This window comes from Pongo pygmaeus, chromosome 11 (genome assembly GCF_028885625.2).
Source record: "Pongo pygmaeus isolate AG05252 chromosome 11, NHGRI_mPonPyg2-v2.0_pri, whole genome shotgun sequence".
Lineage (NCBI taxonomy): Eukaryota > Metazoa > Chordata > Mammalia > Primates > Hominidae > Pongo > Pongo pygmaeus.
This window is the reverse complement of record NC_072384.2, coordinates 65,717,189-65,730,906: the sequence shown is the minus strand read 5'-3', so window position 1 is coordinate 65,730,906 and position 13,718 is coordinate 65,717,189. Positions and strand designations below refer to the sequence as shown.

The window sequence follows — 13,718 nt, the reverse complement described above, 5'->3', positions numbered from 1 at the left end:
AGTCCATGGGCCTTGCGGGGACCCCCTCCAATCATTGGGCGGCACTCTTCTTTCCTTAGTGAAGGACCCTGGTGGGCTGCATTCCTCCGTTCCTTAGGGGTGGCCCTAACCGAAGGTTATTAGGTTGTTATGATCCAGCTCCCTGGATCTCACAGCAACCTAACAACCTTAGGTGCCCATTGGTCCTCTGTACTTGGCAGAGTCAGGGCAGGTTGTAGGGTACATCTGTGGTTTATGTGTTGATGCAGTGGGTCAAAGGTGGAGGATCCCTGGGTAGGGCAGGATTGCCATGGTTGTGCAACCGGTGTGGCGCCCCTGGCCCAGGGTTTTTTGCCCAGCAGACAGTTGTGGGGTCTGCCCAGCTCACGCTCCCCTAAACAGGTCTCTTTCCGGGGTCTGCCCCAGTAGCTGGACCAAACCAGCTAGTTTTGTCCCAAGCATTCTGCACCCGGATCACTGGGTTGTTAATTGTTCCCATCTGTGGGGGCTCCCTCACGCAGAGCTCGCAAGCAGGCTACACCCTTCCCGGGCTGGTCTTGTGGAGGGAGGCACACCCAGCTACGGCGCCGGCCCACGAGCATATATGCCTCTCTTTTCTTAGTGCTCTGAGAGTAGGGGCTCCTCCTCCCCTTGAGTTTCAGCGACAGATTTCAGCTCAATATTCCTTAGCTGTGTGCTCAAACGTTTGGGTATTGGGACCAGGCCCATTGATCGCCAGGGTTGATTTGGTTGATCTGGCTGGCTAGGCAGGTGTCCCCTTCCCCCTTCACCGCCCCAGGTGCGAACCTCCCAAAGCTGCCCGCTCTGCCGAAAAGGATGACCATCTCCAACAGAAGGATAGAGGAGGACCAGTCTTCAGTCAAGGATATACAAGTAGCTGCGCTCCCCTGCTAGGACCTCCAAACAAGCTTTCCAATGCCTATGGGGGTCGTGGGATCTTTTGTAGCTAGGATTTCAGAGGTCAGTGGTGGGAGTGTGTTGCCCTGCAGTTCTTTCACTTCCTTAGGACCTGTTCAGGGCTGGGAGCCGGTTCTGACATTTGGCAACTCCATGCAGGGTCCCAGCTTCCTCCCTCTTCCACCTTGTTGTCTGCATCGCCTCTCTATTTACTTTCAGTGTTTTCTCTCAAAAGAACTGTTCAAAGTGTGATGGCTTAGTTGATATTTTGATTTCTCTTGCTGGGAGCGTAGCTTCCCGGCTCAATCTAGTTGGCCACCTTCTCCCCTCTAGTTGGCCATCTTCTCCCCTCAATCCGCTTTGGATTTTAATTCATAGGTTCTATATTCTTTACACATAACTTTCAATGTGTCCTCCTAAAACTTACCCATCCAGAAAGCACTCATTTTCTCAAGTTGCTAGTTCGTTTCAAGCATGTGCTGAACTGTAGAAGTTAGAGTGCCAGCTGAAAAATCCAGTAGACAGTGCCTCTATGAGTTTCTCCTCTATGTCAGTGCCTCTTTGGGTCTCAGTCTCTGCTACTTACTGACTGTGTGATCTTAGTTAAATATGACATTTAACTTCTTTGTTTTGTCTCCTGTTGTAGGTAAGTATAGATTATTATGAGCAGTATATGAAAGAACTTGGAAAATGCTTGGAAATGCTCAAAAGGTCACAGAGAAGAATTATTATTAATGTATAGGAAGATGGTGCTTATAGATGGTACACAATAGATTTTTTTTTAATTAGAGCATCTCTCATTGTCAAAATACAGTCCCAGATTACCTGTTATATGAGAATCCCAAATAATATTGTTAAAGAGTAGCAGCTCATATGCCACTTGCTTGATAAAGTTTTCCAGGGTCCAAAGTAACCAATGTGATTATAATTCTACAGTATAAGCATCAAACAGCTTATTCTATTATTACCTTACAGGTATCTCTCCTAATATAATTCAACCACTGAGGACAGAAGCAATGAATCCTCCATAAATATGCTCACTTATGTAGGTTCTAATTGACTAAAAATATATTACTTCTCTGCATATGTGAGGATAAAATATTACTTCTTTTTCATTTTTAAAAGCAAAAAGATACTCAGACTACTCTGATTCCATAAGATGTTTTAAAATAATTATTTAGTAAAAAGAGAAATGTCGGTTTTTTTGGGATGTAAGTTTTTAAAATTCTTTATATAATGGCTCCATCTTCTGGCCATTGAAATAGACTTACCATGTTACAAAATGCAGTTAAGTCTCATACTGCACAAATAAATTAGTATGAGTCAAAAAGAATAACAAAACTTTTTATTCAGAAACTTTCACAAACTTGACTAACTTCTTCACTGAGAATTTTACTTTGGTCATTGTTTAAATTTCATGTGTCTGAATCCTTCTCCTCACCCCGAATTGTTAGGACACATCTTAACAATGTTTGGCTTTCTGGGGATTTATTTTATATTGACACAGTACTTACACAGTACAGATATCTGTACTTAAAAGAACAGTGAGAGAAGCCAAGTCAGGAACATCTCAGTAAACACATTTAAGTTCCATGGACCTCACTGTAAAAGGCCACCTGTAGGATTGATGAAAAGAAATGGATCTACTCTGTGGGTAGTCTCTCCACTTTGTTCACTGTTTCCTTTGCTGTGCAGTTTTTTTTTTAGCTTGATGTGATCCCATTTGTCCATCTTTGATTTGGTTGCCTGTTCTTGTGGGGTATTCCTCAATAAATCTTTGCCCGGACCAAAGTCTTTTCTTGTAACATTCCATAGTTTGAATTCATATATTTAATTATTTAATTGATTTTAATTTGATTTTTAGATATAGTGAAGAATAGGGGTCTAGTTTTATTTGTCTGCATATAGATATCCAGTTTTCTCAACATCGTCTATTGAAGAGACTGCCTTTTCCACATTGCATGTTCTTGGCACCTTTATCGAAAATGAGTTTACTGTAGGTGTGTGTATTTGGTTCTGAGCTCTCTATTCTGCAAACTACCCATCTAACAAGGGATTAATAATCAGAATATACAAAGAACTTAAATATCTCTATTTGAAAAAATCTAATAATCTGAATAAAAAATAGACAAAATATTTGAATAGAAATTTCTTAAAAGATGGCATACAAATGACAAACAGGTACATGAAAAGGTACTCAACATCATTGATCATCAGAAAAGTGCAAATCAAAACTGCAATGAGATGACATCTCACCCCAGTTAAAATGGCTTACATCCAAAAGACAGGCAATAACAAATGTTAGTGAGGCTGTGGAGAAAAGGACACCTTCATACACTGTTGGTGGGAATGTAAATTAGTACAATCACTATGGAGAACCATTTGAAAATTCCTCAGAAAACCAAAAATAGAACTACCATACGATCCAGCAACCCCACTGTTGGGTATACATGCAAAAGAAAGAAAATTAATATATCAAAGAGATACCTGCACTCTCATGTTTGCTACAGCTCTGTTCACAATAGCCATGATTTGGAAGCAACCCAAATGTTTTTAAACAGATAAATGGATTAAGAAAATACGGTTCTTATACACAATGGGGTACTATTAAGCCACACAAAAAAAAGAGAATGAATTCAGTCATTTGCAGCAACATGGATGGAACTGGAGGTCATTATGTTAAATGAATAAGCCAGGCACAGAAAGACTAACATCCATGTTGTCATTTATTTGTGGGACATAAAAATTAAAATGATTGTACCCACAAAGTTTGAGGTAGAAGGATGGTTACTAGAGGCTGGCAAGGATAGTGGGGAGTGAGGGGTCTGAGGGGAAGAGACAAATAGTTCAAATGAATGAATAAGACCTAGTGTTTGATAGCACAACAGGGTGACTATAGTCAATAATAATTTAATTGTACATTTTAAAATAACTAAAAGAATATGATTAGATTGTTTGTAACACAAAGGATATATGCTTGAGGAGTTGGATAACCCATCTGCCATGATGTGATAATTACGCATTGCATGTCTGTATCAGAACATCTCATGTACCGCATAAATATATATACTTACTATGTCCTCACAAAAATTAAAAATTAAAAATGGAAAATATAAGAAATTGATCTAGAAAGTATGTACCTGTCAACAGGAAGGAACGTGCTATATGACAGTAGGTAAGTCTTAAATTGTGATTTGGCTTCCAAAGATATGAGAGGCGGCCAGCCCACAGCTCTGGACTCCTGTGACCTCATGGGTTGCACACTCAGCTTGTAGGTGGCTCATTGTGTGTGTGCCCAGAATGAAAAAGGCTGTGAGGAGCTGCATCTTCTCACTCACTTGTATCTGTATGAGCTTTTTATCCTTTATACTGTTTGTTGCTGGTATGATATAAACTAAAGTTAGAGCATCCATGAATCAAATCTCAGTACAGGTTCACTAGTCTTTGATCACAAACTAGTCCGCTGCAGCCTGGCCAGCTCAGGCATGCTTCTTAAACACATTACACCAGGCCAGACAAAGCACACTAGTCATTTCAAAGGGATCTGAATTGCCTATTTGGAGAACATATTGTGGTGCAGAAACACACATTTCCATAATGTCTATTGTTATTCCCTTAATGTCAACTATTAATTCTACAGATTGCAAGCATAACATGTTCTCTGTTGAAATTTGAAAAACACAGAAACCCAAAAAGAAGAAAAAAATGAAGTCATATTCCCTTGAGAAAAAAAAGGATTGCATTTCCTTCCAGTCATTTTTTTTTTCTATGTAGATAAATTTGATGTTTGTGTTTTCATGTGGTCTGGTTAGGGTCGTAGTGTTAATACAGCAACTTAAAGAATGTATTTATTAAAACTGTCAGCTGTCAGTTAGCTCAGTGCTATATTTGGTTCATCTTACAGATATCTCTCTCTTTCTGTCTCTCTCTCTCTGTCTCTCTCTCTCTGTCTCTCGCTCGCTCTATCAGCAGCGAAGGCCTTGATGTTGATTAAAGAGTCCCATTCCCAGGGCCAGATATGGATGGGGTGTATGCTATTTTATTTATTTCACTGGGCAAACAGAACAATAAAGCTGGCTTTTGCATGCTGCTTCTTAGCAGTACCAAAGACAAAACCATTAGATGGTCCTACTTCCAAATGTCAATTCTGCTGGAGAAGACACTCCTAAACAAAATGTATACAGAAAACCTCAATTACAAACATTTATTAAACCAGCTCTCTGGTCCTAAGGGCAGGCCCCCATGAGATTCAAAGTTCCATCCTAAGCTACCTCACATTTATGTACTATTCATATGATCATCATTAGAATAAGTGTATGTATATGTTTTTGAAAATATTTCCTAAAAGGGGGTTGAAAATATTTCTATGTATTTTAAGCACTTTTCATCTTTTAAAAAATCTTATAAGTTCGTGTATAGGTAAATTCATTTAAAATATCTAGAAATATATATACCATATACTAATATGTCTAGGTGGTAGGATTGGCTATTTTTTTTCTAATTTTTTATACTTTTATGAATTTCATTTTTGTCTAAACTTTTTAAAATTAAACTAATTATGAGTTACTTTTATCAGCAGAGAAAGGAGATATACTCTAGCTTATCAAAAAAAAAAAGAAAGAAAGAAAAAGAAAAAACCTTTACAAGATTACATTAAACAAACCAGACCATCTCCCCTGGACATTATGCCCATGCACCCAGAAGTGGGAGGTGGAAGATGAGAGTGGTGATGACAATACAGGGAGGGGCACACCCGGGCCTGTCTCTACTGTGTAAGGCTTATTTGCCAACTCTCCCCTGTTCAGGATCAATGGAAAATTACATGGCATTTGTCTTTCTGTATATGGCAGCAACATGAATACTATCTTATTTTCCAAGGCTCCCTTCAGTGATTTGTGTACCTTCCTTGCCTTAATAAATGGATCTTGAAAAGCTTTAATTAAAACTACAAAATAACTAGCTTCAGAATAGTTATTGGTAATTTATTGTACGTAAGCACAGCACAATAAAAACCATTTGGGGCTCTCAAGAACATTAGTATGCCTTTGAATGTCAGTCACTTATTTTCATCCTCCTTGTCACTATCTCAGCCAAGGTCCTCATCTCTTCCTATCTAGGTCGTTGCAAGAGCTTCCTGTTTTCAATCTATTTGGCATAATATTTCCAAATGAATCTTTCTAAAGCCCAATGTTCGTATAGATGGTGCTGATTAAAGACATTGACTGTGCTCCCATTACCTACAGAATGAAAACCAGACATCATTTGGGTGCTAGACTCAGAAACTAACTCTAACCTGTTTTATTATTTTAATCCTCTGCTATTCCCGCATTCCATCCTGTCACTCCAATCAGTCAGAGCTGCTCCCCTGAATGTATTATATACTTTTATGCATCTACCCTCTGGCTTATGCAGTTTTCCCTTTACTTTATCACTCTGAAGTGTCTTTCCCTCAGTCTACCCAAGTCCTCCCAGTTATCTGAGTACAGCCCTTGGAGACTGTCAAGGAGAGAAGCTTGGCATGTGCCCAGGAGATGCTGCTCAAAAAAGAGAGGAGCCAATTATTTCAGGAGAGGAGCCAGTGAGAAGGGCATTACTAGGAGGACACTCCAAAATCAATATTGCAAGAAGAAGGCAATTCTCAACTTGCAGCTAAAGTGGGAGGATTAAGAACTCTGAGATTTGATAAAATGGCTTACCAAATCAGACAATCTGAGCAAGTCACAAAGCAAATGTGAGAGTTAAATTGGTGGATGAAGAAAAAATTAAATGAGGTATCACTTTGTCATCAGAAAGGCCAGTTCAAGGGTATTGTTATAATATTATGTACCCTTTAGAGCTGTCCCCTTCTTGTGGTTTGGCATCCTTTGCAGGATTGGGGGATACTCACTGGACACCTTATCCTTTTGGGCCTAGTTTAATCCAATCTCCTCTAGGGTGCTATGAAACTTTTCCAGACAACTTTAGCACACGGGTGTCATAGCTCCCTCTGACAGCACAGCATCTGTTATCTCTAGCCTTCATTTGGCAATGGATCATATGATTGCCCTATGGTTTTTTTTTTGCATTTTTGTACTATAATTTATAAGGACATACATTTTATTTAACTTTCTACAGTTGTGTCTAATACTTTCTTCAGTATGGAGATTTATCTCTTTTATCACATAATATCTTCCTCTTAATCAAACATAAAAAATACTCTTTATGGGCACCCAAAATATTTATTTATCATTTATTTATTTATTTATTTATTTATATTTTTTAACTCCTGTTACTATCATTCTCAACAACAAAAGTTATTTATTGCATGACCAGAAATATGTTCTGTTAATTCACTCTTCTCTTTAAGTAGGCCTAAAATCTAAGTTGGCAGTTCCGTCTGTGAAACAATCTCTGAAACTGTCAAAAATTACCCCAAAGTGCTCATTCAGACATAATTATATTGAATAAATTCCATAAAGAATGTATATGCAGTTCAGAGTTACACTCAAGAAAGCACATACTTAAGCTTGGATAATTTCGATATGAACAATAGAAATCAACTCTGACTTGCTTAAGCAGAAAATACTGTACTGCAAGAATATTTTGTAGTTCAAAATTCATAGGAAGGCTAAAGAAGATGACTTCAGGAAAAAAAAAAAAGGTGAAAACAAGGCTACAAAGATTCCAAGTAGCAGACCAGTTTGAGTGCCACCACTTTTTTCCTTGTATTCACTCTACTCAAGTTCTTAGTCTTGGGAGAGAAAAAAAAAATCAAGGTGGCCCCACCTAAGTCATTTTATTTTGTGGGGCATGAAATTATTTTACTTTGTGGGGCAAAGGGACTAAAGAATAAGACTAGGAAGTTTTTATTTTTATGATACTCCAAGGATTAAATAGAAAGATAGATCCATATCTGTCTTTCCTTCCTACCAACTAGCTGTGATATAAAAGGAAATGTAAAAGTTGTGCCCTACTGCAAAGTGAAGCTCACTATAGTCAGAGTACACTAAAGAAAAGTAAAAATACAAAGCAAGCAGCAGAGAGCAAGACATCTTGACTATACAAAAATGAGAAGTAATTTTCCCAAAGTAAATCTGGCACTCACCAAAAGGGGAATAGTGGAAACTAGGCTTCCGAAGAAAGCACAACAGGAAGAATTGATGTAAATTTTAGTCCAATCCATTTATCTGTGAGGTTTTATAGATCAGGGTTCATTCTGGTGAATGAATCCTATCATCAGTTTAGAAATAAAGCAGGTGGAACGAGCATAGGGCGAAGGGCTTATTTAAAATTGGAATACTATACTGAGGCTTTAAGGCAGATGTAGGCAGCTCCATAGTATGGATATGACCTTTTAGGCAGAAGGCACAATCAAGTCAATTACAGATGTGGAGTGGGCAGTTTGCCAGGTGAGGATGCCTTCAGGATCCAAGCCTCACTGTCTACTTAGATTCTCCTCTGAGGTCACATTGGTAATTATTCCCACTGGTTCACACTGAATGAGAGCTTTGTATGGGGAAGATAAGTGTTTTACAGTGTACATGGGAAAAAGTCAAATTAACCAAATATAGCAATGAGGTAACTAACATAAATCCCTAACGCCCAGAGTTGGTGAAACCAAGTGGCATATGGGTTACACAGAAATGTACTCAAAGATACAGGCACTGGGTGATATAAAGCTGCACAGGTATGCATCAGGCATCTCTAAGCAAATGCTAAGTACTTAAAATGGTTGTTTTTAAAATTCAGTATCTAGATATACTAATAAATCTACAAAACATTTGCCAACTGATTTTACTTTGGGAAAAGAATAATACCTTAAGACTAATAATAAATAAAGCAGAATTTGATCATATAAAGTTTTTAAAAAGAATAATTTATCTGCAGTATGTATTTCTCATGCTTGCATTACTTTTCACTGCTTCTATTATTTTAAAGGATAGTCAGTATGAAGCTTACTCGGCAAGAAAATTCTAATTATTCTACTCTTAGCAGTGGGGCCCAAAATTCTCGTGTCTTCTTGAAGACAGAGAAAAGTTATTGAGAACGTAAGATTATTTTAGAGTGAGGAGAGCTAGTCTCAGTATTTACATATTTTAAAGAATAATTGTGGTTGCATATGCTGCTCAGAACTGAGCAAGATAGTTCATCTTACTAGTGAGTATAATAAACCTAGGCCAAAAAATTTAAGATTACTAGAACATGAAGTGAAGACCAAAAATATCGTACTTTTTTTCTTTGTAGGGGAAACAGAGTCAGAAAACAGTGAGCATTTGCTCAATTTTTTAAATAAACACAAGAAACAAGAAGATAATAAATAAGTCCCATTTTTATAGGTAAATATGGTACTTCAGTTAGAGAACAGACATCATTAAACTGGTTGATCAGAAATCTTTAAATCCCTAATTAAATACCTGGAACTTGACTTCCAAAAATGATTATTTGTACCTGTTAATTTATTGTTGTGGAGTGATCAAATGTCTATGAAATTATTTTACTTTGTGGGGCAAAGGGACTAAAGAATAAGACTAGGAAGTTTTTATTTTTATGATACTCCAAGGATTAAATAGAAAGATAGATCCATATCTGTCTTTCCTTCCTACCAACTAGCTGTGATATAAAAGGAAATGTAAAAGTTGTGCCCTACTGCAAAGTGAAGCTCACTATAGTCAGAGTACACTAAAGAAAAGTAAAAATACAAAGCAATTAAGACATCTGAACATTATGCCTTCTCCAAAACAACTAAATGTTTAATTCATTTAAATGTTTCATTTAATTGATTTAATTCATTTAAATGTTTTATTCAGTGCACACAGAACACGTCCAATATCTTATACTTATTTCCCCTCCATAAAGGCAGCATTGGAGACTCAAGACAAAAACATTGGTAAAAACATGTTCACATGTCCCACAATCATTGTTGAACATGGATATTGCCATCAGCAGACACTGAAGCAATTAAAACCAATTTAAACATGACCAGGAAGTGGTAGCATTGGACTGAAGGGCACACTAAAGTGTCTCAATTCCATCTGCAGACATTAAACCAATATGAAGTCTAGTAATTTTACTGACTCTCTATAGAGCACCTTCTTCCACAGAAAAATAAAGGAAACATTGTAAAGAAGTTTTGTAGTGATGGTTTCACAATAAAAAAATTATTTCTACTAAGGAGAATGTTCTTATAGCAAATTCCCATGGCAATGAACTGGTATATATATAATTCTACTTTGTGTTACTTTTAAGGGTGCATAAAAGTTCTGTGTGCTTTGGGAGGGTGGCAAGCAAATAAGTTAGAAGAAATTAAAATGCTAATGTAGCTTCCAAACCTATTAGTAATTTTGATTACTGACCTGAATTCCTGTTTCCTGGAAGTGCTTCCTAGAGACAACAGTCTCCCTGACTTCTTTGTCGCTGGTGGCTAGAGTCCCTATTTCATGCAAAGATTCCAAATCCTAGGCAGGGACCATCACTCAGTCTCAGTTGTCAGTACCTCTTGATTTACTGTCTGATGATGTCAAGTTCCTGATAAAAGCAATGGGGAAGAAAGATCTTTTAGATCACGGTGGAGCAATTAACTTGATGAAATTGCTTTGGGGAAACTCAGTCTTATGTTATAGAGAAATATATCAAGTATTTGCTTCCAAAAAAACCTGAACCAGGATTATCTCAACTTGAAGACTTTCATTAGACGTAGAAAACACTGACCACAAAATGTAAAAGTACTAATGCATTTTGAAATTCCAGAAAGATTTGTATGTGCATTTTAAAAAGGTTGTCAACAAGCAAAACAATGTGAGAATTTTAAGCAGTGAACAGTTAGTTCATCCTAAGGGTCTTCTTACCACTTAACCCATTTTTCCCCAAATAAATAGCTGAATATTATTTAGTTTTGTGATGCAGCACACTTCTTAAGGAAGGGTTTCATTAGCTTTTCTTTATCTTTCACTGGATTCAGATTAAAGCTGTGTGAGGTTTCAGAATAACATTTCTAAGTTGAAAGAACTTTAAAAGGAAATTACAAAATACCAGTGCTACCTTAACCAATAGAGACAAGTATATATTCAGCGGCTGGTGCATGCAGGGCACTGTTCCAGGTGCTGTACAAAACTCAAATAATGCCCGCCTGCCCAGAGTGTACATTCTAGTGTCTGTATGCTGGGTGAGGAAACAAAAGCCATGTCCAAATACTTAAAAAGCTAAACAAATAGATGAACAAGATAATTTCAGATAGCAGTAAATTCTAGGATGAAAGGAAGCCAGGGTGCTATAAGAAGAAATGACCATAAGGAACAGGATGGGAGAGGGTTAAATTGGATTGGTTTGCTAGGGAAAAACCTTGCTGAGGATGTCATATCTAATGTAAGGCTGAAATGACCAGAAAAATGAGTCATTTTAAGACCCAGAGTCTGAGCATTGCAGACAAAAGGAACAGTATGTGCAAATCTCTTCAGATGGAAATGAACGCCACCTATTGGAGGAAAGAAAACCTGGTGTGAATGGGGGGAAATAAGATCAGAGGCAAGCAGGGGCTAGATTGCGTGGGCTTTGATAAGGGGCTTGAGTTTTTTTCTAGATGTATTAAGCAGTGCAATGGCATACTTGAATTTACTTTTTTTTTAAATTTCAACTTTTATTTTGAATACAGGGGTACAAATGCAGGTTTGTTACATGGGTATATTGCATTCAAGTAGCAAGCGTAATACCCAATAGGTACTTTTTCAATCCACCTCCCTTTCTCCCCACTCTACTAGTGCACTATGTCGATTGTTCCCATGTTTATGTCCATGTGTGCTTAATGTTTAGCTCTAACGTATAAGTGAGAACATGCCTTATTTGGTTTTCTGTTCCTGCATTAATTTGCTTAGGATCATGACCTCCAGCTCCATCCATGTTTCTTCAAACAAAATGATTTTATTATTTTTTATGGTTGCATGGTATTCCATGGTGTATATGTACCACATTTTCTTTATTCATCCCACCACTGATGGACCCCTAGGTTGATTCCATGTCTTTGCTATTGTAAATAGTGTGGTGATGAACATGAGTGCATATACCTATAATGATCTAATGATCTGTTTCCCTTTGAGTATATACTCAGCAATGGGATTCTGAGTCAAATGGTAGCACACTGTTTTAAGTTCTTTGAGAAATATCCAAACTCCTTTTCACAGTGGCTGAACTAGTTTACATTCCCACCAATAGTTTATAAGCATTCCCTTTTCTCCACAGACTCACCAGCATCTGTTGTTTTTTGACTTTTTAATAATAGCCATTCTGACTGGTGTGAGATGGTATCTCATTGTGGTTTTGATTTGCATTTCTCTGATGATTAGTGATCATGAGTATTTTTTCATATGTTTGTTAGCCGCTTATATGTCTTCGCTTGAGAATTGTCTGTTCATCTATTTTGCCCACTTTTTAATGGGGTTAATTTTTGCCTGTGGATTGATTTAAGTACCTTATAGATTCTGGATGTTAGAGCTTGGTCTGATGCACAATTTGTGCCTATTTTCTACCATTCTGTAGGTTGTTTGTTTATTCTGTTGGTAGTTTCTTTTGCTGTGCAGAATCTCTTTAATTAGGTCCCACTCGTCAAGTTCTGTTTTTGTTGCAATTGCTTTTGTGAACTTAATCATAAATTCTTCACCAAGGCTGATGTCAAGAAGGACATTTTCTGAGTTTTCTTCTAGGATTTTTTATAATTTTAGTCTTACATTTAAATCTTCAACGCTTATAGTGTTAATTTTTACATGTGGTGAAAGGTAAGTGTCCAGTTTCATTCTTCTGCATATGACTAGCCAGTTATCCCAGCACCATTTATTGAATAGAGAGGTTTTTCCCCCATTGCTTGTTCTCATTTTTGTTGGACCTTGTTGAGGATCACATGGTTGTAGGTGTGTTGCTTTATTTCTGAGTTTTATATTGTGTTCCATTGGTCTATGTATCTGTTTTTTCCAGTACCGTGCTGTTTTGATTACTTATGGTAGCCTTATAGTATAGTTTGAAGTTGACTAGTGTGATGCCTCTAGCTTTATTCTTTTTGCTTTGTATTGCTTTGGCTAATTCGGCTCTTTTTTGGTTTCATATGAATTTTAGAGTCTTTTTTTCTAATTATGTGAAGAATGACATTGGTAATTTGATAGGAATAACGTTGAATCTTTAAATTTATTTGGGCAGTATGGACATTTTAACAATATTAATTTTTCTAATCCATGAGCATGTAACATTTTTCCATTTATTTGTGTCATCACTGATTTCTTCCAGCGGTGTTTTGTAGTTCTCCTTGTAGAGCTCTTTTACCTCCTTGGTTAGCTGTCTTCCCACTTATTTCATTTTCTTTGTGGTTATTATAAATGGGATTGTGTTCCTGGTTTGGCTCTCAGCCTGTGTATTATTGGAGTATAGAAATGCTACTCATATTGATTTGGTATATTGAAACCCTGCTAAAATCATTTATCATTTCTAGTAGCCTTTTGTTAGAGTCTTTAGGGTTTTCTGCATATAGAATCATTTTCAGTAAAAAAAGATGGTTTTACTTTTTTTCCTCTATGGATGCCTTAATTTAAACTTTTAATGAATTATTCTGATTGCCAGCTGGAGTAGGAGCAGGACAAGTGTAGAAGCAGTGATTGAAATTAGGATGCTTTTGTCTAGGCAAGAGATGATAGGGATTTGGACTAGGGTGTTAAAATAGAAGAAGAGGTAATATGGCAGAGATGTTGAAACCAAAATTATATTTTGGAAATGAGTAAAATATCTATTTCATAAGCTTCCTTCAATACATTTCCATATTCAAACATTTGTTGAATGTCTTCTAAGTTCCGGTTTTGTACTTGAGA

General features: G+C 37.1%; 1 long non-coding RNA gene across 1 annotated transcript in view; it reads right to left on the bottom strand.

Moving 5' to 3' along the window:
- The window catches only part of LOC134737691 (uncharacterized), a 50,217-nt gene that overhangs the window by 17,775 nt on the left and 18,724 nt on the right, over positions 1–13,718 (bottom strand). Inside the window, exon 2 of the long non-coding RNA XR_010122837.1 lies at positions 10,230–10,401. This is a non-coding gene — a long non-coding RNA (uncharacterized LOC134737691). The remainder of the gene's footprint in view (positions 1–10,229; positions 10,402–13,718) is intronic.